We start from the raw sequence: 21,914 nt of genomic DNA on the forward strand, positions 1-21,914 counted from the left end.
TGTTCTTGAAGAGCAACACCTTATAATGAAAGATTCTGCTGGTAAATTGCTATTCTGTAACAAAAATACAGCTACTAAACATGACGAAACCTGGGATCGAACCAGGGACTTATAGATCTTCAGTCTAATGCTCTCCCAAATGAGCTATTGCAGCTACATCTGACATTTGGCAAGTCTTTTTTGGTGTTTAAGATAAGGCAAACTGAAAGAACATCAAGTGTCCTAGAGGGCGAAACCTGAAAATGAAAGTTTCAGCTGCTAAATGTCTTTTTGCTGAATTGCTACTCAGTAACAAACTGCAAACACCCAAACATGTGGAAACCCACGATCGTACTAGGGATTTTAAGGTCTTCAGTCTATTGCTCTCACAACAGAGCTATTTTGGCAAGCTATACTGATAAGAATGTCTTTTTTTGGAGCTAAAGATTTTGCAAACTGAAATAACATAAAATGTTTTTCAAGATCAAAAACTGAAAACAACAGTTTTTGCTGCTAAATTGCTATTCAGTAGCAAAAGCAAACACCCAACCATGCTAAACCCCAGGATTGAACAAGACACCCTTAGATCTTCAGTCTAATGTTCTCACAACTGAGCTATTTCGCCAAGCTCTACTAATGAGAAATTCTTTTATTGGGGCTAATAATAATGCAAACTGTAATAACATGAAATGATCTTGAAGACCAGAACCTGTAAACGGCAGTTTCTGCTGCTAAATTGCTATTCTGTAACAAAAAAACAGCAACTAAATATGCCGAAACCCGGGATCGAACCAGGGACCTTTAGATCTTCAGTCTAACGCTCTCCCAACTGAGCTATTTCGGCTTATTGTAAAAGATGTCAAGCCTTATTTGGGGTTTTAGGCTGGGAAAAAAAGAGCATTAAGTGTTCTTGATGAACAACACCTGATAATGAAAGATTCTGCTGGTAAATTGCTATTCTGTAACAAAAATACAGCAACTAAACATGCCGAATCCTGGGATCGAACCCAGGACCTTTAGATCTTCAGTTTAATGCTCTCACAAAAGAGCTATTGCGTGTAAATCTGACGTTTAGAAAGTCTTTTTTGGTGTTTAAGATAAGGCAAACTGAAAGAACATCAAGTGTCCTAGAGGGCGAAACCTGAAAATGAAAGTTTCTGCTGCTAAATTTCTTTTTGCTGAATTGCTACTCAGTAACAAACTGCAAACACCCAAACATGTGGAAACCCACGATCGTACTAGGGATTTTAAGGTCTTCAGTCTATTGCTCTCACAACTGAGCTATTTTGGCAAGCTATACTGATAAGAATGTCTTTTTTTAGGAGCTAAAGATTTTGCAAACTGAAATAACATAAAATGCTTTTCAAGATCAAAACCTGAACACAACAGATTTTGCTGCTAAATTGCTATTCAGTAGCAAAAGCAAACACCCAACCATGCTAAACCCCTGGATTGAACAAGACACCCTTAGATCTTCAGTCTAATGTTGTCACAACTGAGCTACTTCGCCAAGCTCTACTAATAAGAAATTCTTTTATTGGGGCTAATAATAATGCAAACTGTAATAACATGAAATGTTCTTGAAGACCAGGACCTGAACACGGCAGTTTCTGCTGCTAAATTGCTATTCTGTAACAAAAAAAACAGCAACTAAATATGCCGAAACCCAGGATCGAACCAGGGACCTTTAGATCTTCAGTCTAACGCTCTACCAACTGAGCTATTTCGGCTAATTGTGAGAGATGCTAAGTCGTATTTGGGGTTTTAGGTTTGGAAAAAAAGAGCATCAAGTGTTCTTGAAGAGCAACACCTTATAATGAAAGATTTTGCTGGTAAATTGCTATTCTGTAACAAAAATACAGCTACTAAACATGCCGAAACCCGGGATCGAACCAGGGACTTATAGATCTTCAGTCTAATGCTCTCCCAATTGAGCTATTGCAGCTACGTCTGACATTTGGAAAGTCTTTTTTGGTGTTTAAGATAAGGCAAACTGAAAGAACATCAAGTGTTCTAGAGGGCGAAACCTGAAAATGAAAGTTTCAGCTGCTAAATTTCTTTTTGCTGAATTGCTACTCAGTAACAAACTGCAAACACCCAAACATGTGGAAACCCACGATCGTACTAGGGATTTTAAAGTCTTCAGTCTATTGCTCTCACAACTGAGCTATTTTGGCAAGCTATACTGATAAGAATGTCTTTTTTTGGAGCTAAAGATTTTGCAAACTGAAATAACATAAAATGTTTTTCAAGATCAAAAACTGAAAACAACAGTTTTTGCTGCTAAATTGCTATTCAGTAGCAAAAGCAAACACCCAACCATGCTAAACCCCAGGATTGAACAAGACACCCTTAGATCTTCAGTCTAATGTTCTCACAACTGAGCTATTTCGCCAAGCTCTACTAATAAGAAATTCTTTTATTGGGGCTAATAATAATGCAAACTGTAATAACATGAAATGATCTTGAAGACCAGAACCTGAACACGGCAGTTTCTGCTGCTAAATTGCTATTCTGTAACAAAAAAACAGCAACTAAATATGCCGAAACCCGGGATCGAACCAGGGACCTTTAGATCTTCAGTCTAACGCTCTCCCAACTGAGCTATTTCAGCTAATTGTGAAAGATGTCAAGCCATATTTGGGATTTTAGGCTGGGAAAAAAAAGAGCATTAAGTGTTCTTGATGAACAACACTTGATAATGAAAGATTCTGCTGGTAAATTGCTATTCTGTAACAAAAATACAGCAACTAAACATGCCGAATCCTGGGATCGAACCCAGGACCTTTAGATCTTCAGTTTAATGCTCTCACAAAAGAGTTATTGCGTGTAAGTCTGACGTTTAGAAAGTCTTTTTTGGTGTTTAAGATAAGGCAAACTGAAAGAACATCAAGTGTCCTAGAGGGCGAAACCTGAAAATGAAAGTTTCTGCTGCTAAATTTCTTTTTGCTGAATTGCTACTCAGTAACAAACTGCAAACACCCAAACATGTGGAAACCCACGATCGTACTAGGGATTTTAAGGTCTTCAATCTATTGCTCTCACAACTGAGCTATTTTGGCAAGCTATACTGATAAGAATGTCTTTTTTTTGGAGCTAAAGATTTTGCAAACTGAAATAACATAAAATGCTTTTCAAGATCAAAACCTGAACACAACAGTTTTTGCTGCTAAATTGCTATTCAGTAGCAAAAGCAAACACCCAACCATGCTAAACCCCAGGATTGAACAAGACACCCTTAGATCTTCAGTCTAATGTTGTCACAACTGAGCTATTTCGCCAAGCTCTACTAATAAGAAATTATTTTATTGGGGCTAATAATAATGCAAACTGTAATAACATGAAATGATCTTGAAGACCAGAACCTGAACACGGCAGTTTCTGCTGCTAAATTGCTATTCTGTAACAAAAAAAAACAGCAACTAAATATGCCGAAACCCAGGACCGAACCAGGGACCTTTAGATTTTCAGTCTAACGCTCTCTCAACTGAGCTATTTTGGCTAATTGTGACAGATGCAAAGTCGTATTTGGGGTTTTAGGTTGGGAAAAAAAGAGCATCAAGTGTTCTTGAAGAGCAACACCTTATAATGAAAGATTCTGCTGGTAAATTGCTATTCTGTAACAAAAATACAGCTACTAAACATGCCGAAACCCGGGATCAAACCAGGGACTTATAGATCTTCAGTCTAATGCTCTCCCAAATTAGCTTTTGCAGCTATGTCTGACATTTGGAAAGTCTTTTTTGGTGTTTAAGATAAGGCAAACTGAAAGAACATCAAGTGTCCTAGAGGGCGAAACCTGAAAATGAAAGTTTCAGCTGCTAAATTTCTTTTTGCTGAATTGCTACTCAGTAACAAACTGCAAACACCCAAACATGTGGAAACCCACGATCGTACTAGGGATTTTAAGGTCTTCAGTCTATTGCTCTCACAACTGAGCTATTTTGGCAAGCTATACTGATAAGAATGTCTTTTTTTGGAGCTAAAGATTTTGCAAACTGAAATAACATAAAATGTTTTTCAAGATCAAAAACTGAAAACAACAGTTTTTGCTGCTAAATTGCTATTCAGTAGCAAAAGCAAACACCCAACCATGCTAAACCCCAGGATTGAACAAGACACCCTTAGATCTTCAGTCTAATGTTCTCACAACTGAGCTATTTCGCCAAGCTCTACTAATAAGAAATTCTTTTATTGGGGCTAATAATAATGCAAACTGTAATAACATGAAATGATCTTGAAGACCAGAACCTGAACACGGCAGTTTCTGCTGCTAAATTGCTATTCTGTAACAAAAAAACAGCAACTAAATATGCCGAAACCCGGGATCGAACCAGGGACCTTTAGATCTTCGGTCTAACGCTCTCCCAACTGAGCTATTTCAGCTAATTGTGAAAGATGTCAAGCCATATTTGGGGTTTTAGGCTGGGGAAAAAAAGAGCATTAAGTGTTCTTGATGAACAACACCTGATAATGAAAGATTCTGCTGGTAAATTGCGATTCTGTAACAAAAATACAGCAACTAAACATGCCGAATCCTGGGATCGAACCCAGGACCTTTAGATCTTCAGTTTAATGTTCTCACAAAAGAGTTATTGCGTGTAAGTCTGACGTTTAGAAAGTCTTTTTTGGTGTTTAAGATAAGGCAAACTGAAAGAACATCAAGTGTCCTAGAGGGCGAAACCTGAAAATGAAAGTTTCTGCTGCTAAATTTCTTTTTGCTGAATTGCTACTCAGTAACAAACTGCAAACACCCAAACATGTGGAAACCCACGATCGTACTAGGGATTTTAAGGTCTTCAGTCTATTGCTCTCACAACTGAGCTATTTTGGCAAGCTATACTGATAAGAATGTCTTTTTTTAGGAGCTAAAGATTTTGCAAACTGAAATAACATAAAATGCTTTTCAAGATCAAAACCTGAACACAACAGTTTTTGCTGCTAAATTGCTATTCAGTAGCAAAAGCAAACACCCAACCATGCTAAACCCCAGGATTGAACAAGACACCCTTAGATCTTCAGTCTAATGTTGTCACAACTGAGCTATTTCGCCAAGCTCTACTAATAAGAAATTATTTTATTGGGGCTAATAATAATGCAAACTGTAATAACATGAAATGTTCTTGAAGACCAGAACCTGAACACGGCAGTTTCTGCTGCTAAATTGCTATTCTGTAACAAAAAAAAACAGCAACTAAACATGCCGAAACCCAGGACCGAACCAGGGACCTTTAGATCTTCAGTCTAACGCTCTCCCAACTGAGCTATTTTGGCTAATTGTGATAGATGCAAAGTCGTATTTGGGGTTTTAGGTTGGGAAAAAAAGAGCATCAAGTGTTCTTGAAGAGCAACACCTTATAATGAAAGATTCTGCTGGTAAATTGCTATTCTGTAACAAAAATACAGCTACTAAACATGCCGAAACCCGGGATCGAACCAGGGACTTATAGATCTTCAGTCTAATGCTCTCCCAAATTAGCTATTGCAGCTATGTCTGACATTTGGAAAGTCTTTTTTGGTGTTTAAGATAAGGCAAACTGAAAGAACATCAAGTGTCCTAGAGGGCGAAAATTGAAAATGAAAGTTTCAGCTGCTAAATTTCTTTTTGCTGAATTGCTACTCAGTAACAAACTGCAAACACCCAAACATGTGGAAACCCACGATCGTACTAGGAATTTTAAGGTCTTCAGTCTATTGCTCTCACAACTGAGCTATTTTGGCAAGCTATACTGATAAGAATGTCTTTTTTTGGAGCTAAAGATTTTGCAAACTGAAATAACATAAAATGTTTTTCAAGATCAAAAACTGAAAACAACAGTTTTTGCTGCTAAATTGCTATTCAGTAGCAAAAGCAAACACCCAACCATGCTAAACCCCAGGATTGAACAAGACACCCTTAGATCTTCAGTCTAATGTTCTCACAACTGAGCTATTTCGCCAAGCTCTACTAATAAGAAATTCTTTTATTGGGGCTAATAATAATGCAAACTGTAATAACATGAAATGTTCTTGAAGACCAGGACCTGAACACGGCAGTTTCTGCTGCTAAATTGCTATTCTGTAACAAAAAAAACAGCAACTAAACATGCCGAAACCCAGGATCGAACCAGGGACCTTTAGATCTTCAGTCTAACGCTCTACCAACTGAGCTATTTCGGCTAATTGTGACAGATGCTAAGTCGTATTTGGGGTTTTAGGTTTGGAAAAAAAGAGCATTAAGTGTTTTTGATGAACAACACCTGATAATGAAAGATTCTGCTGGTAAATTGCTATTCTGTAACAAAAATACAGCAACTAAACATGCCGAATCCTGGGATCGAACCCAGGACCTTTAGATTTTCAGTTTGATGCTCTCACAAAAGAGCTATTGCGTGTAAGTCTGACGTTTAAAAAGTCTTTTTTGGTGTTTAAGATAAGGCAAACTGAAAGAACATCAAGTGTCCTAGAGGGCGAAACCTGAAAATGAAAGTTTCTGCTGCTAAATTTCTTTTTGCTGAATTGCTACTTAGTAACAAACTGCAAACACCCAAACATGTGGAAACCCACGATCGTACTAGGGATTTTAAGGTCTTCAGTCTATTGCTCTCACAACTGAGCTATTTTGGCAAGCTATACTGATAAGAATGTCTTTTTTTGGAGCTAAAGATTTTGCAAACTGAAATAACATAAAATGTTTTTCAAGATCAAAACCTGAACACAACAGTTTTTGCTGCTAAATTGCTATTCAGTAGCAAAAGCAAACACCCAACCATGCTAAACCCCAGGATTGAACAAGACACCCTTAGATCTTCAGTCTAATGTTCTCACAACTGAGCTATTTCGCCAAGCTCTACTAATAAGAAATTCTTTTATTGGGGCTAATAATAATGCAAACTGTAATAACATGAAATGATCTTGAAGACCAGAACCTGAACACGGCAGTTTCTGCTGCTAAATTGCTATTCTGTAACAAAAAAACAGCAACTAAATATGCCGAAACCCGGGATCGAACCAGGGACCTTTAGATCTTCGGTCTAACGCTCTCCCAACTGAGCTATTTCAGCTAATTATGAAAGATGTCAAGCCATATTTGGGGTTTTAGGCTGGGGAAAAAAAGAGCATTAAGTGTTCTTGATGAACAACACCTGATAATGAAAGATTCTGCTGGTAAATTGCTATTCTGTAACAAAAATACAGCAACTAAACATGCCGAATCCTGGGATCGAACCCAGGACCTGTAGATCTTCAGTTTAATGCTCTCACAAAAGAGTTATTGCGTGTAAGTCTGACGTTTAGAAAGTCTTTTTTGGTGTTTAAGATAAGGCAAACTGAAAGAACATCAAGTGTCCTAGAGGGCGAAACCTGAAAATGAAAGTTTCTGCTGCTAAATTTCTTTTTGCTGAATTGCTACTCAGTAACAAACTGCAAACACCCAAACATGTGGAAACCCACGATCGTACTAGGGATTTTAAGGTCTTCAGTCTATTGCTCTCACAACTGAGCTATTTTGGCAAGCTATACTGATAAGAATGTCTTTTTTTAGGAGCTAAAGATTTTGCAAACTGAAATAACATAAAATGCTTTTCAAGATCAAAACCTGAACACAACAGTTTTTGCTGCTAAATTGCTATTCAGTAGCAAAAGCAAACACCCAACCATGCTAAACCCCAGGATTGAACAAGACACCCTTAGATCTTCAGTCTAATGTTGTCACAACTGAGCTATTTCGCCAAGCTCTACTAATAAGAAATTATTTTATTGGGGCTAATAATAATGCAAACTGTAATAACATGAAATGTTCTTGAATACCAGAACCTGAACACGGCAGTTTCTGCTGCTAAATTGCTATTCTGTAACAAAAAAAACAGCAACTAAATATGCCGAAACCCAGGACCGAACCAGGGACCTTTAGATCTTCAGTCTAACGCTCTCCCAACTGAGCTATTTTGGCTAATTGTGATAGATGCAAAGTCGTATTTGGGGTTTTAGGTTGGGAAAAAAAGAGCATCAAGTGTTCTTGAAGAGCAACACCTTATAATGAAAGATTCTGCTGGTAAATTGCTATTCTGTAACAAAAATACAGCTACTAAACATGCCGAAACCCGGGATCGAACCAGGGACTTATAGATCTTCAGTCTAATGCTCTCCCAAATTAGCTATTGCAGCTATGTCTGACATTTGGAAAGTCTTTTTTGGTGTTTAAGATAAGGCAAACTGAAAGAACATCAAGTGTCCTAGAGGGCGAAACCTGAAAATGAAAGTTTCTGCTGCTAAATTTCTTTTTGCTGAATTGCTACTCAGTAACAAACTGCAAACACCCAAACATGTGGAAACCCACGATCGTACTAGGGATTTTGAGGTCTTCAGTCTATTGCTCTCACAACTGAGCTATTTTGGCAAGCTATACTGATAAGAATGTCTTTTTTTTGGAGCTAAAGATTTTGCAAACAGAAATAACATAAAATGCTTTTCAAGATAAAAACCTGAACACAACAGTTTTTGCTGCTAAATTGCTATTCAGTAGCAAAAGCAAACACCCAACCATGCTAAACCCCAGGATTGAACAAGACACCCTTAGATCTTCAGTCTAATGTTGTCACAACTGAGCTATTTCGCCAAGCTCTACTAATAAGAAATTATTTTATTGGGGCTAATAATAATGCAAACTGTAATAACATGAAATGATCTTGAAGACCAGAACCTGAACACGGCAGTTTCTGCTGCTAAATTGCTATTCTGTAACAAAAAAACAGCAACTAAATATGCTGAAACCCGGGATCGAACTAGGGACCTTTAGATCTTCAGTCTAACGTTCTCCCAACTGAGCTATTTCGACTAATTGTGAAAGATGTCAAGCCATATTTGGGGTTTTAGGCTGGGGAAAAAAAGAGCATTAAGTGTTTTTGATGAACAACACCTGATAATGAAAGATTCTGCTGGTAAATTGCTATTCTGTAACAAAAATACAGCAACTAAACATGCCGAATCCTGGGATCGAACCCAGGACCTTTAGATTTTCAGTTTGATGCTCTCACAAAACAGCTATTGCGTGTAAGTCTGACGTTTAAAAAGTCTTTTTTGGTGTTTAAGATAAGGCAAACTGAAAGAACATCAAGTGTCCTAGAGGGCGAAACCTGAAAATGAAAGTTTCTGCTGCTAAATTTCTTTTTGCTGAATTGCTACTTAGTAACAAACTGCAAACACCCAAACATGTGGAAACCCACGATCGTACTAGGGATTTTAAGGTCTTCAGTCTATTGCTCTCACAACTGAGCTATTTTGGCAAGCTATACTGATAAGAATGTCTTTTTTTGGAGCTAAAGATTTTGCAAACTGAAATAACATAAAATGTTTTTCAAGATCAAAAACTGAAAACAACAGTTTTTGCTGCTAAATTGCTATTCAGTAGCAAAAGCAAACACCCAACCATGCTAAACCCCAGGATTGAACAAGACACCCTTAGATCTTCAGTCTAATGTTCTCACAACTGAGCTATTTCGCCAAGCTCTACTAATAAGAAATTCTTTTATTGGGGCTAATAATAATGCAAACTGTAATAACATGAAATGATCTTGAAGACCAGAACCTGAACACGGCAGTTTCTGCTGCTAAATTGCTATTCTGTAACAAAAAAACAGCAACTAAATATGCCAAAACCTGGGATCAAACCAGGGACCTTTAGATCTTCGGTCTAACGCTCTCCCAACTGAGCTATTTCAGCTAATTGTGAAAGATGTCAAGCCATATTTGGGGTTTTAGGCTGGGGAAAAAAAGAGCATTAAGTGTTCTTGATGAACAACACCTGATAATGAAAGATTCTGCTGGTAAATTGCTATTCTGTAACAAAAATACAGCAACTAAACATGCCGAATCCTGGGATCGAACCCAGGACCTGTAGATCTTCAGTTTAATGCTCTCACAAAAGAGTTATTGCGTGTAAGTCTGACGTTTAGAAAGTCTTTTTTGGTGTTTAAGATAAGGCAAACTGAAAGAACATCAAGTGTCCTAGAGGGCGAAACCTGAAAATGAAAGTTTCTGCTGCTAAATTTCTTTTTGCTGAATTGCTACTCAGTAACAAACTGCAAACACCCAAACATGTGGAAACCCACGATCGTACTAGGGATTTTAAGGTCTTCAGTCTATTGCTCTCACAACTGAGCTATTTTGGCAAGCTATACTGATAAGAATGTCTTTTTTTAGGAGCTAAAGATTTTGCAAACTGAAATAACATAAAATGCTTTTCAAGATCAAAACCTGAACACAACAGTTTTTGCTGCTAAATTGCTATTCAGTAGCAAAAGCAAACACCCAACCATGCTAAACCCCAGGATTGAACAAGACACCCTTAGATCTTCAGTCTAATGTTGTCACAACTGAGCTATTTCGCCAAGCTCTACTAATAAGAAATTATTTTATTGGGGCTAATAATAATGCAAACTGTAATAACATGAAATGTTCTTGAAGACCAGAACCTGAACACGGCAGTTTCTGCTGCTAAATTGCTATTCTGTAACAAAAAAAACCAGCAACTAAATATGCTGAAACCCAGGACCGAACCAGGGACCTTTAGATCTTCAGTCTAACGCTTTCCCAACTGAGCTATTTTGGCTTATTGTGATAGATGCAAAGTCGTATTTGGGGTTTTAGGTTGGGAAAAAAAGAGCATCAAGTGTTCTTGAAGAGCAACACCTTATAATGAAAGATTCTGCTGGTAAATTGCTATTCTGTAACAAAAATACAGCTACTAAACATGCCGAAACCCGGGATCGAACCAGGGACTTATAGATCTTCAGTCTAATGCTCTCCCAAATTAGCTATTGCAGCTATGTCTGACATTTGGAAAGTCTTTTTTGGTGTTTAAGATAAGGCAAACTGAAAGAACATCAAGTGTCCTAGAGGGCGAAAATTGAAAATGAAAGTTTCAGCTGCTAAATTTCTTTTTGCTGAATTGCTACTCAGTAACAAACTGCAAACACCCAAACATGTGGAAACCCACGATCGTACTAGGAATTTTAAGGTCTTCAGTCTATTGCTCTCACAACTGAGCTATTTTGGCAAGCTATACTGATAAGAATGTCTTTTTTTTTAGCTAAAGATTTTGCAAACTGAAATAACATAAAATGTTTTTCAAGATCAAAAACTGAAAACAACAGTTTTTGCTGCTAAATTGCTATTCAGTAGCAAAAGCAAACACCCAACCATGCTAAACCCCAGGATTGAACAAGACACCCTTAGATCTTCAGTCTAATGTTCTCACAACTGAGCTATTTCGCCAAGCTCTACTAATAAGAAATTCTTTTATTGGGGCTAATAATAATGCAAACTGTAATAACATGAAATGATCTTGAAGACCAGAACCTGAACACGGCAGTTTCTGCTGCTAAATTGCTATTCTGTAACAAAAAAACAGCAACTAAATATGCCGAAACCCGGGATCGAACCAGGGACCTTTAGATCTTCGGTCTAACGCTCTCCCAACTGAGCTATTTCAGCTAATTGTGACAGATGTCAAGCCATATTTGGGGTTTTAGGCTGGGGAAAAAAGAGCATTAAGTGTTCTTGATGAACAACACCTGATAATGAAAGATTCTGCTGGTAAATTGCTATTCTGTAACAAAAATACAGCAACTAAACATGCCGAATCCTTGGATCGAACCCAGGACCTTTAGATCTTCAGTTTAATGCTCTCACAAAAGAGTTATTGCGTGTAAGTCTGATGTTTAGAAAGTCTTTTTTGGTGTTTAAGATAAGGCAAACTGAAAGAACATCAAGTGTCCTAGAGGGCGAAACCTGAAAATGAAAGTTTATGCTGCAAAATTTCTTTTTGCTGAATTGCTACTCAGTAACAAACTGCAAACACCCAAACATGTGGAAACCCACGATCGTACTAGGGATTTTAAGGTCTTCAGTCTATTGCTCTCACAACTGAGTTATTTTGGCAAGCTATACTGATAAGAATGTCTTTTTGTGGTGCTAAAGATTTTGCAAACTGAAATAACATAAAATGCTTTTCAAGATCAAAACCTGAACACAACAGTTTTTGCTGCTAAATTGCTATTCAGTAGCAAAAGCAAACACCCAACCATGCTAAACCCAAGGATTGAACAAGACACCCTTAGATCTTCAGTCTAATGTTGTCACAACTGAGCTATTTCGCCAAGCTCTACTAATAAGAAATTATTTTATTGGGGCTAATAATAATGCAAACTGTAATAACATGAAATGTTCTTGAAGACCAGAACCTGAACACGGCAGTTTCTGCTGCTAAATTGCTATTCTGTAACAAAAAAAAACAGCAACTAAATATGCCGAAACCCAGGACCGAACCAGGGACCTTTAGATCTTCAGTCTAACGCTCTCCCAACTGAGCTATTTTGGCTAATTGTGATAGATGCAAAGTCGTATTTGGGGTTTTAGGTTGGGAAAAAAAGAGCATCAAGTGTTCTTGAAGAGCAACACCTTATAATGAAAGATTCTGCTGGTAAATTGCTATTCTGTAACAAAAATACAGCTACTAAACATGCCGAAACCCAGGATCGAACCAGGGACTTATAGATCTTCAGTCTAATGCTCTCCCAAATTAGCTATTGCAGCTATGTCTGACATTTGGAAAGTCTTTTTTGGTGTTTAAGATAAGGCAAACTGAAAGAACATCAAGTGTCCTAGAGGGCGAAAATTGAAAATGAAAGTTTCAGCTGCTAAATTTCTTTTTGCTGAATTGCTACTCAGTAACAAACTGCAAACACCCAAACATGTGGAAACCCACGATCGTACTAGGAATTTTAAGGTCTTCAGTCTATTGCTCTCACAACTGAGCTATTTTGGCAAGCTATACTGATAAGAATGTCTTTTTTTGGAGCTAAAGATTTTGCAAACTGAAATAACATAAAATGTTTTTCAAGATCAAAAACTGAAAACAACAGTTTTTGCTGCTAAATTGCTATTCAGTAGCAAAAGCAAACACCCAACCATGCTAAACCCCAGGATTGAACAAGACACCCTTAGATCTTCAGTCTAATGTTCTCACAACTGAGCTATTTCGCCAAGCTCTACTAATAAGAAATTCTTTTATTGGGGCTAATAATAATGCAAACTGTAATAACATGAAATGATCTTGAAGACCAGAACCTGAACACGGCAGTTTCTGCTGCTAAATTGCTATTCTGTAACAAAAAAACAGCAACTAATTATGCTGTAACCCAGGATCGAACTAGGGACCTTTAGATCTTCAGTCTAACGCTCTCCCAACTGAGCTATTTCGGCTAATTGTGAAAGATGTCAAGCCATATTTGGGGTTTTAGGCTGGGAAAAAAAAGAGCATTAAGTGTTCTTGATGAACAACACCTGATAATGAAAGATTCTGCTGGTAAATTGCTATTCTGTAACAAAAATACAGCAACTAAACATGCCGAATCCTGGGATCGAAACCAGGACCTTTAGATCTTCAGTTTGATGCTCTCACAAAAGAGCTATTGCGTGTAAGTCTGACGTTTAGAAAGTCTTTTTTGGTGTTTAAGATAAGGCAAACTGAAAGAACATCAAGTGTCCTAGAGGGCGAAACCTGAAAATGAAAGTTTCTGCTGCTAAATTTCTTTTTGCTGAATTGCTACTTAGTAACAAACTGCAAACACCCAAACATATGGAAACCCACGATCGTACTAGGGATTTTAAGGTCTTCAGTCTATTGCTCTCACAACTGAGCTATTTTGGCAAGCTATACTGATAAGAATGTCTTTTTTTAGGAGCTAAAGATTTTGCAAACTGAAATAACATAAAATGCTTTTCAAGATCAAAACCTGAACACAACAGTTTTTGCTGCTAAATTGCTATTCAGTAGCAAAAGCAAACACCCAACCATGCTAAACCCCAGGATTGAACAAGACACCCTTAGATCTTCAGTCTAATGTTCTCACAACTGAGCTATTTCGCCAAGCTCTACTAATAAGAAATTATTTTATTGGGGCTAATAATAATGCAAACTGTAATAACATGAAATGTTCTTGAAGACCAGAACCTGAACACGGCAGTTTCTGCTGCTAAATTGCTATTCTGTAACAAAAAAAACAGCAACTAAATATGCCGAAACCCAGGATCGAACCAGGGACCTTTAGATCTTCCGTTTAACGCTCTCCCAACTTAGCTATTTCGGCTAATTGTGACAGATGTGAAGTCGTATTTGGGGTTTTAGGTTGGGAAAAAAAAGAGCATCAAGTGTTCTTGAAGAGCAACACCTTATAATGAAAGATTCTGCTGGTAAATTTCTATTCTGTAACAAAAATACAGCTACTAAACATGCCGAAACCCGGGATCGAACCAGGGACTTATAGATCTTCAGTCTAATGCTCTCCCAAATGAGATATTGCAGCTACGTCTGACATTTGGAAAGTCTTTTTTGGTGTTTAAGATAAGGCAAACTAAAAGAACATCAAGTGTCCTAGAGGGCGAAACCTGAAAATAAATGTTTCTGCTGCTAAATTTCTTTTTGCTGAATTGCTACTTAGTAACAAACTGCAAACACCCAAACATGTGGAAACCCACGATCGTACTAGGGATTTTAAGGTCTTCAGTCTATTGCTCTCACAACTGAGCTATTTTGGCAAGCTATACTGATAAGAATGTCTTTTTTTAGGAGCTAAAGATTTTGCAAACTGAAATAACATAAAATGCTTTTCAAGATCAAAACCTGAACACAACAGTTTTTGCTACTAAATTGCTATTCAGTAGCAAAAGCAAACACCCAACCATGCTAAACCCCAGGATTGAACAAGACACCCTTAGATCTTCAGTCTAATGTTGTCACAACTGAGCTATTTCACCAAGCTCTACTAATAAGAAATTATTTTATTGGGGCTAATAATAATGCAAACTGTAATAACATGAAATGTTCTTGAAGACCAGAACCTGAACACAGCAGTTTCTGCTGCTAAATTGCTATTCTGTAACAAAAAAAACAGCAACTAAATATGCCGAAACCCGGGATCGAACCAGGGACCTTTAGATCTTCAGTCTAACGCTCTCCCAACTGAGCTATTTCAGCTAATTGTAACAGATGTGAAGTCGTATTTGGGGTTTTAGGTTGGGAAAAAAAGAGCATCAAGTGTTCTTGAAGAGCAACACCTTATAATGAAAGATTCTGCTGGTAAATTGCTATTCTGTAACAAAAATACAGCTACTAAACATGCCGAAACCCGGGATCGAACCAGGGACTTATAGATCTTCAGTCTAATGCTCTCCCAAATGAGATATTGCAGCTACGTCTGACATTTGGAAAGTCTTTTTTGGTGTTTAAGATAAGGCAAACTGAAAGAACATCAAGTGTCCTAGAGGACGAAACCTGAAAATAAACATTTCTGCTGCTAAATTTCTTTTTGCTGAATTGCTACTCAGTAACAAAATGCAAACACCCAAACATGTGGAAACCCACGATCGTACTAGGGATTTTAAGGTCTTCAGTCTATTGCTCTCACAACTGAGCTATTTTGGCAAGCTATACTGATAAGAATGTCTTTTTTTGGAGCTAAAGATTTTGCAAACTGAAATAACATAAAATGTTTTTCAAGATCAAAAACTGAAAACAACAGTTTTTGCTGCTAAATTGCTATTCAGTAGCAAAAGCAAACACCCAACCATGCTAAACCCCAGGATTGAACAAGACACCCTTAGATCTTCAGTCTAATGTTGTCACAACTGAGCTATTTCGCCAAGCTCTACTAATAAGAAATTATTTTATTGGGGCTAATAATAATGCAAACTGTAATAACATGAAATGTTCTTGAAGACCAGAACCTGAACACGGCAGTTTCTGCTGCTAAATTGCTATTCTGTAACAAAAAAAACAGCAACTAAATATGCCGAAACCCGGGATCGAACCAGGGACCTTTAGATCTTCAGTCTAACGCTCTCCCAACTGAGCTATTTCGGCTAATTGTGAAAGATGTCAAGTCGTATTTGGGGTTTTAGGTTGGGAAAAAAAGAGCATCAAGTGTTCTTGAAGAGCAACACCTTATAATGAAAGATTCTGCTGGTAAATTGCTATTCTGTAACAAAAATACAGCTACTAAACATGCCGAATCCTGGGATCGAACCCAGGACCTTTAGATCTTCAGTTTGATGCTCTCACAAAAGAGCTATTGCGTGTAAGTCTTACGTTTTGAAAGTCTTTTTTGGTGTTTAAGATAAGGCAAACTGAAAGAACATCAAGTGTCCTAGAGGGCGAAACTTGAAAATGAAAGTTTCTGCTGCTAAATTTCTTTTTGCTGAATTGCTACTCAGTAACAAACTGCAAACACCCAAACATGTGGAAACCCACGATCGTACTAGGGATTTTAAGGTCTTCAGTCTATTGCTCTCACAACTGAGCTATTTTGGCAAGCTATACTGATAAGAATGTCTTTTTTTTTGGAGCTAAAGATTTTGCAAACTGAAATAACATAAAATATTTTTCAAGATCAAAAACTGAAAACAACAGTTTTTGCTGCTAAATTGCTATTCAGTAGCAAAAGCAAACACCCAACCATGCTAAACCCCAGGATTGAACAAGACACCCTTAGATCTTCAGTCTAATGTTCTCACAACTGAGCTATTTCGCCAAGCTCTACTAATAAGAAATTCTTTTATTGGGGCTAATAATAATGCAAACTGTAATAACATGAAATGATCTTGAAGACCAGAACCTGAACACGGCAGTTTCTGCTGCTAAATTGCTATTCTGTAACCAAAAAAACAGCAACTAAATATGCCGAAACCCAGGATAGAACCAGGGACCTTTTGCTCTTCAGTCTAACGCTCTCCCAACTGAGCTATTTCGGCTAATTGTAAAAGATGTCAAGCCGTATTTGGGGTTTTAGGCTGGGAAAAAAAAGAGCATTAAGTGTTCTTGATGAACAACACCTGATAATGAAAGATTCTGCTGGTAAATTGCTATTCTGTAACAAAAATACAGCAACTAAACATGCCGAATCCTGGGATCGAACCCAGGACCTTTAGATCTTCAGTTTAATGCTCTCACAAAAGAGATATTGCGTGTAAGTCTGACGTTTAGAAAGTCTTTTTTGGTGTTTAAGATAAGGCAAACTGAAAGAACATCAAGTGTCCTAGAGGGCGAAACCTGAAAATGAAAGTTTCTGCTGTTAAATTTCTTTTTGCTGAATTGCTACTCAGTAACAAACTGCAAACACCCAAACATGTGGAAACCCACGATCGTACTAGGGATTTTAAGGTCTTCAGTCTATTGCTCTCACAACTGAGCTATTTTGGCAAGCTATACTGATAAGAATGTCTTTTTTTAGGAGCTAAAGATTTTGCAAACTGAAATAACATAAAATGCTTTTCAAGATCAAAACCTGAACACAACAGTTTTTGCTGCTAAATTGCTATTCAGTAGCAAAAGCAAACACCCAACCATGCTAAACCCCAGGATTGAACAAGACACCCTTAGATCTTCAGTCTAATGTTGTCACAACTGAGCTATTTCGCCAAGCTCTACTAATAAGAAATTATTTTATTGGGGCTAATAATAATGCAAACTGTAATAACATGAAATGTTCTTGAAGACCAGAACCTGAACACGGCAGTTTCTGCTGCTAAATTGCTATTCTGTAACAAAAAAAACAGCAACTAAATATGCCGAAACCCAGGATCGAACCAGGGACCTTTAGATCTTCAGTCTAACGCTTTCCCAACTGAACTATTTCAGCTAATTGTGACAGATGCAAAGTCGTATTTGGGGTTTTAGGTTGGGAAAAAAAGAGCATCAAGTGTTCTTGAAGAGCAACACCTTATAATGAAAGATTCTGCTGGTAAATTGCTATTCTGTAACAAAAATACAGCTACTAAACATGCCGAAACCCGGGATCAAACCAGGGACTTATAGATCTTCAGTCCAATGCTCTCCCAAATTAGCTATTGCAGCTACGTCTGACATTTGGAAAGTCTTTTTTGGTGTTTAAGATAAGGCAAACTGAAAGAACATCAAGTGTCCTAGAGGGCGAAACCTGAAAATGAAAGTTTCAGCTGCTAAATTTCTTTTTGCTGAATTGCTACTCAGTAACAAACTGCAAACACCCAAACATGTGGAAACCCACGATCGTACTAGGGATTTTAAGGTCTTCAGTCTATTGCTCTCACAACTGAGCTATTTTGGCAAGCTATACTGATAAGAATGTCTTTTTTTGGAGCTAAAGATTTTGCAAACTGAAATAACATAAAATGTTTTTCAAGATCAAAAACTGAAAACAACAGTTTTTGCAGCTAAATTGCTATTCAGTAGCAAAAGCAAACACCCAATCATGCTAAACCCCAGGATTGAACAAGACACCCTTAGATCTTCAGTCTAATGTTGTCACAACTGAGCTATTTCGCCAAGCTCTACTAATAAGAAATTCTTTTATTGGGGCTAATAATAATGCAAACTGTAATAACATGAAATGATCTTGAAGACCAGAACCTGAACACGGCAGTTTCTGCTGCTAAATTGCTATTCTGTAACAAAAAAACAGCAACTAAATATGCCGAAACCCGGGATCGAACCAGGGACCTTTAGATCTTCAGTCTAACGCTCTCCCAACTGAGCTATTTCGGCTAATTGTGAAAGATGTGAAGTCGTATTTGGGGTTTTAGGCTGGGGAAAAAAAGAGCATTAAGTGTTCTTGATGAACAACACCTGATAATGAAAGATTCTGCTGGTAAATTGCTATTCTGTAACAAAAATACAGCAACTAAACATGCCGAATCCTGGGATCAAACCCAGGACCTTTAGATCTTCAGTTTAATGCTCTCACAAAAGAGCTATTGCGTGTAAGTCTGACGTTTAGAAAGTCTTTTTTGGTGTTTAAGATAAGGCAAACTGAAAGAACATCAAGTGTCCTAGAGGGCGAAACCTGAAAATGAAAGTTTCTGCTGCTAAATTTCTTTTTGCTGAATTGCTACTCAGTAACAAACTGCAAACACCCAAACATGTGGAAACCCACGATCGTACTAGGGATTTTAAGGTCTTCAGTCTATTGCTCTCACAACTGAGCTATTTTGGCAAGCTATACTGATAAGAATGTCTTTTTTTAGGAGCTAAAGATTTTGCAAACTGAAATAACATAAAATGCTTTTCAAGATCAAAACCTGAACACAACAGTTTTTGCTGCTAAATTGCTATTCAGTAGCAAAAGCAAACACCCAACCATGCTAAACCCCAGGATTGAACAAGACACCCTTAGATCTTCAGTCTAATGTTGTCACAACTGAGCTATTTCGCCAAGCTCTACTAATAAGAAATTATTTTATTGGGGCTAATAATAATGCAAACTGTAATAACATGAAATGTTCTTGAAGACCAGAACCTGAACACGGCAGTTTCTGCTGCTAAATTGCTATTCTGTAACAAAAAAAACAGCAACTAAATATGCCAAAACCCGGGATCGAACCAGGGACCTTTAGATCTTCAGTCTAACGCTCTCCCAACTGAGCTATTTCGGCTAATTGTGACAGATGTGAAGTCGTATTTGGGGTTTTAGGTTGGGAAAAAAAGAGCATCAAGTGTTCTTGAAGAGCAACACCTTATAATGAAAGATTCTGCTGGTAAATTGCTATTCTGTAACAAAAATACAGCTACTAAACATGCCGAAACCCGGGATCGAACCAGGGACTTATAGATCTTCAGTCTAATGATCTCCCAAATGAGCTATTGCAGCTACGTCTGACATTTGGAAAGTCTTTTTTGGTGTTTAAGATAAGGCAAACTGAAAGAACATCAAGTGTCCTAGAGGGCGAAACCTGAAAATAAACGTTTCTGCTGCTAAATTTCTTTTTGCTGAATTGCTACTCAGTAACAAAATGCAAACACCCAAACATGTGGAAACCCACGATCGTACTAGGGATTTTAAGGTCTTCAGTCTATTGCTCTCACAACTGAGCTATTTTGGCAAGCTATACTGATAAGAATGTCTTTTTTTGGAGCTAAAGATTTTGCAAACTGAAATAACATAAAATGTTTTTCAAGATCAAAACCTGAACACAACAGTTTTTGCTGCTAAATTGCTATTCAGTAGCAAAAGCAAACACCCAACCATGCTAAACCCCAGGATTGAACAAGACACCCTTAGATCTTCAGTCTAATGTTGTCACAACTGAGCTATTTCGCCAAGCTCTACTAATAAGAAATTCTTTTATTGGGGCTAATAATAATGCAAACTGTAATAACATGAAATGTTCTTGAAGACCAGAACCTGAACACGGCAGTTTCTGCTGCTAAATTGCTATTCTGTAACAAAAAAAACAGCAACTAAATATGCCAAAACCCGGGATCGAACCAGGAACCTTTAGATCTTCAGTCTAACGCTCTCCCAACTGAGCTATTTCGGCTAATTGTGAAAGATGTCAAGCCGTATTTGGGGTTTTAGGCTGGGGAAAAAAAGAGCATTAAGTGTTCTTGATGAACAACACCTGATAATGAAAGATTCTGCTGGTAAATTGCTATTCTGTAACAAAAATACAGCAACTAAACATGCCGAATCCTGGGATCGAACCCAGGACCTTTAGATCTTCAGTTTAATGCTCTCACAAAAGAGATATTGCGTGTAAGTCTGACGTTTAGAAAGTCTTTTTTGGTGTTTAAGATAAGGTAAACTGAAAGAACATCAAGTGTCCTAGAGGGCGAAACCTGAAAATGAAAGTTTCTGCTGTTAAATTTCTTTTTGCTGAATTGCTACTCAGTAACAAACTGCAAACACCCAAACATGTGGAAACCCACGATCGTACTAGGGATTTTAAGGTCTTCAGTCTATTGCTTTCACAACTGAGCTATTTTGGCAAGCTATACTGATAAGAATGTCTTTTTTTAGGAGCTAAAGATTTTGCAAACTGAAATAACATAAAATGCTTTTCAAGATCAAAACCTGAACACAACAGTTTTTGCTGCTAAATTGCTATTCAGTAGCAAAAGCAAACACCCAACCATGCTAAACCCCAGGATTGAACAAGACACCCTTAGATCTTCAGTCTAATGTTGTCACAACTGAGCTATTTCGCCAAGCTCTACTAATAAGAAATTCTTTTATTGGGGCTAATAATAATGCAAACTGTAATAACATGAAATGTTCTTGAAGACCAGAACCTGAACACGGCAGTTTCTGCTGCTAAATTGCTATTCTGTAACAAAAAAAACAGCAACTAAATATGCCGAAACCCAGGATCGAACCAGGGACCTTTAGATCTTCAGTCTAACGCTCTCCCAACTGAACTATTTCAGCTAATTGTGACAGATGCAAAGTCGTATTTGGGGTTTTAGGTTGGGAAAAAAAGAGCATCAAGTGTTCTTGAAGAGCAACACCTTATAATGAAAGATTCTGCTGGTAAATTGCTATTCTGTAACAAAAATACAGCTACTAAACATGCCGAAACCCGGGATCGAACCAGGGACTTATAGATCTTCAGTCTAATGCTCTCCCAAATTAGCTATTGCAGCTACATCTGACATTTGGAAAGTCTTTTTTGGTGTTTAAGATAAGGCAAACTGAAAGAACATCAAGTGTCCTAGAGGGCGAAACCTGAAAATGAAAGTTTCAGCTGCTAAATTTCTTTTTGCTGAATTGCTACTCAGTAACAAACTGCAAACACCCAAACATGTGGAAACCCACGATCGTACTAGGGATTTTAAGGTCTTCAGTCTATTGCTCTCACAACTGAGCTATTTTGGCAAGCTATACTGATAAGAATGTCTTTTTTTAGGAGCTAAAGATTTTGCAAACTGAAATAACATAAAATGCTTTTCAAGATCAAAACCTGAACACAACAGTTTTTGCTACTAAATTGCTATTCAGTAGCAAAAGCAAACACCCAACCATGCTAAACCCCAGGATTGAACAAGACACCCTTAGATCTTCAGTCTAATGTTGTCACAACTGAGCTATTTCACCAAGCTCTACTAATAAGAAATTATTTTATTGGGGCTAATAATAATGCAAACT

General features: G+C 37.5%; 25 non-coding genes across 25 annotated transcripts; all 25 read right to left on the minus strand.

The window, feature by feature from the left end:
• Positions 1–750: 750 nt before the first annotated feature.
• On the minus strand, positions 751–823 carry TRNAF-GAA (transfer RNA phenylalanine (anticodon GAA)). Its single transcript has one exon. It is a non-coding gene; the product is annotated as a tRNA-Phe (tRNA).
• Positions 824–1,636: 813 nt separating this feature from the next.
• On the minus strand, positions 1,637–1,709 carry TRNAF-GAA (transfer RNA phenylalanine (anticodon GAA)). The gene has a single exon. It is a non-coding gene; the product is annotated as a tRNA-Phe (tRNA).
• A 142-nt stretch (positions 1,710–1,851) lies between these two features.
• TRNAF-GAA (transfer RNA phenylalanine (anticodon GAA)) lies at positions 1,852–1,924 on the minus strand. The gene has a single exon. It is a non-coding gene; the product is annotated as a tRNA-Phe (tRNA).
• A 596-nt stretch (positions 1,925–2,520) lies between these two features.
• On the minus strand, positions 2,521–2,593 carry TRNAF-GAA (transfer RNA phenylalanine (anticodon GAA)). The gene has a single exon. It is a non-coding gene; the product is annotated as a tRNA-Phe (tRNA).
• Positions 2,594–3,408: 815 nt separating this feature from the next.
• On the minus strand, positions 3,409–3,481 carry TRNAF-GAA (transfer RNA phenylalanine (anticodon GAA)). The gene has a single exon. It is a non-coding gene; the product is annotated as a tRNA-Phe (tRNA).
• Positions 3,482–4,292: 811 nt separating this feature from the next.
• TRNAF-GAA (transfer RNA phenylalanine (anticodon GAA)) lies at positions 4,293–4,365 on the minus strand. The gene has a single exon. It is a non-coding gene; the product is annotated as a tRNA-Phe (tRNA).
• An 815-nt stretch (positions 4,366–5,180) lies between these two features.
• TRNAF-GAA (transfer RNA phenylalanine (anticodon GAA)) lies at positions 5,181–5,253 on the minus strand. The gene has a single exon. It is a non-coding gene; the product is annotated as a tRNA-Phe (tRNA).
• Positions 5,254–6,065: 812 nt separating this feature from the next.
• On the minus strand, positions 6,066–6,138 carry TRNAF-GAA (transfer RNA phenylalanine (anticodon GAA)). Its single transcript has one exon. It is a non-coding gene; the product is annotated as a tRNA-Phe (tRNA).
• Positions 6,139–6,949: 811 nt separating this feature from the next.
• On the minus strand, positions 6,950–7,022 carry TRNAF-GAA (transfer RNA phenylalanine (anticodon GAA)). Its single transcript has one exon. It is a non-coding gene; the product is annotated as a tRNA-Phe (tRNA).
• An 814-nt stretch (positions 7,023–7,836) lies between these two features.
• Positions 7,837–7,909, minus strand: TRNAF-GAA (transfer RNA phenylalanine (anticodon GAA)). Its single transcript has one exon. It is a non-coding gene; the product is annotated as a tRNA-Phe (tRNA).
• An 812-nt stretch (positions 7,910–8,721) lies between these two features.
• TRNAF-GAA (transfer RNA phenylalanine (anticodon GAA)) lies at positions 8,722–8,794 on the minus strand. The gene has a single exon. It is a non-coding gene; the product is annotated as a tRNA-Phe (tRNA).
• Positions 8,795–9,606: 812 nt separating this feature from the next.
• TRNAF-GAA (transfer RNA phenylalanine (anticodon GAA)) lies at positions 9,607–9,679 on the minus strand. The gene has a single exon. It is a non-coding gene; the product is annotated as a tRNA-Phe (tRNA).
• Positions 9,680–10,494: 815 nt separating this feature from the next.
• Positions 10,495–10,567, minus strand: TRNAF-GAA (transfer RNA phenylalanine (anticodon GAA)). The gene has a single exon. It is a non-coding gene; the product is annotated as a tRNA-Phe (tRNA).
• An 811-nt stretch (positions 10,568–11,378) lies between these two features.
• Positions 11,379–11,451, minus strand: TRNAF-GAA (transfer RNA phenylalanine (anticodon GAA)). Its single transcript has one exon. It is a non-coding gene; the product is annotated as a tRNA-Phe (tRNA).
• An 813-nt stretch (positions 11,452–12,264) lies between these two features.
• TRNAF-GAA (transfer RNA phenylalanine (anticodon GAA)) lies at positions 12,265–12,337 on the minus strand. Its single transcript has one exon. It is a non-coding gene; the product is annotated as a tRNA-Phe (tRNA).
• An 811-nt stretch (positions 12,338–13,148) lies between these two features.
• On the minus strand, positions 13,149–13,221 carry TRNAF-GAA (transfer RNA phenylalanine (anticodon GAA)). Its single transcript has one exon. It is a non-coding gene; the product is annotated as a tRNA-Phe (tRNA).
• An 814-nt stretch (positions 13,222–14,035) lies between these two features.
• TRNAF-GAA (transfer RNA phenylalanine (anticodon GAA)) lies at positions 14,036–14,108 on the minus strand. Its single transcript has one exon. It is a non-coding gene; the product is annotated as a tRNA-Phe (tRNA).
• Positions 14,109–14,922: 814 nt separating this feature from the next.
• TRNAF-GAA (transfer RNA phenylalanine (anticodon GAA)) lies at positions 14,923–14,995 on the minus strand. Its single transcript has one exon. It is a non-coding gene; the product is annotated as a tRNA-Phe (tRNA).
• An 812-nt stretch (positions 14,996–15,807) lies between these two features.
• On the minus strand, positions 15,808–15,880 carry TRNAF-GAA (transfer RNA phenylalanine (anticodon GAA)). Its single transcript has one exon. It is a non-coding gene; the product is annotated as a tRNA-Phe (tRNA).
• An 814-nt stretch (positions 15,881–16,694) lies between these two features.
• On the minus strand, positions 16,695–16,767 carry TRNAF-GAA (transfer RNA phenylalanine (anticodon GAA)). Its single transcript has one exon. It is a non-coding gene; the product is annotated as a tRNA-Phe (tRNA).
• Positions 16,768–17,581: 814 nt separating this feature from the next.
• On the minus strand, positions 17,582–17,654 carry TRNAF-GAA (transfer RNA phenylalanine (anticodon GAA)). The gene has a single exon. It is a non-coding gene; the product is annotated as a tRNA-Phe (tRNA).
• An 811-nt stretch (positions 17,655–18,465) lies between these two features.
• On the minus strand, positions 18,466–18,538 carry TRNAF-GAA (transfer RNA phenylalanine (anticodon GAA)). The gene has a single exon. It is a non-coding gene; the product is annotated as a tRNA-Phe (tRNA).
• Positions 18,539–19,352: 814 nt separating this feature from the next.
• TRNAF-GAA (transfer RNA phenylalanine (anticodon GAA)) lies at positions 19,353–19,425 on the minus strand. The gene has a single exon. It is a non-coding gene; the product is annotated as a tRNA-Phe (tRNA).
• An 812-nt stretch (positions 19,426–20,237) lies between these two features.
• Positions 20,238–20,310, minus strand: TRNAF-GAA (transfer RNA phenylalanine (anticodon GAA)). Its single transcript has one exon. It is a non-coding gene; the product is annotated as a tRNA-Phe (tRNA).
• An 814-nt stretch (positions 20,311–21,124) lies between these two features.
• TRNAF-GAA (transfer RNA phenylalanine (anticodon GAA)) lies at positions 21,125–21,197 on the minus strand. The gene has a single exon. It is a non-coding gene; the product is annotated as a tRNA-Phe (tRNA).
• Between the last annotated feature and the right edge of the window lie 717 nt (positions 21,198–21,914).

Source organism: Pseudophryne corroboree, chromosome 4, assembly GCF_028390025.1.
Source record: "Pseudophryne corroboree isolate aPseCor3 chromosome 4, aPseCor3.hap2, whole genome shotgun sequence".
Classification (NCBI taxonomy): domain Eukaryota; kingdom Metazoa; phylum Chordata; class Amphibia; order Anura; family Myobatrachidae; genus Pseudophryne; species Pseudophryne corroboree.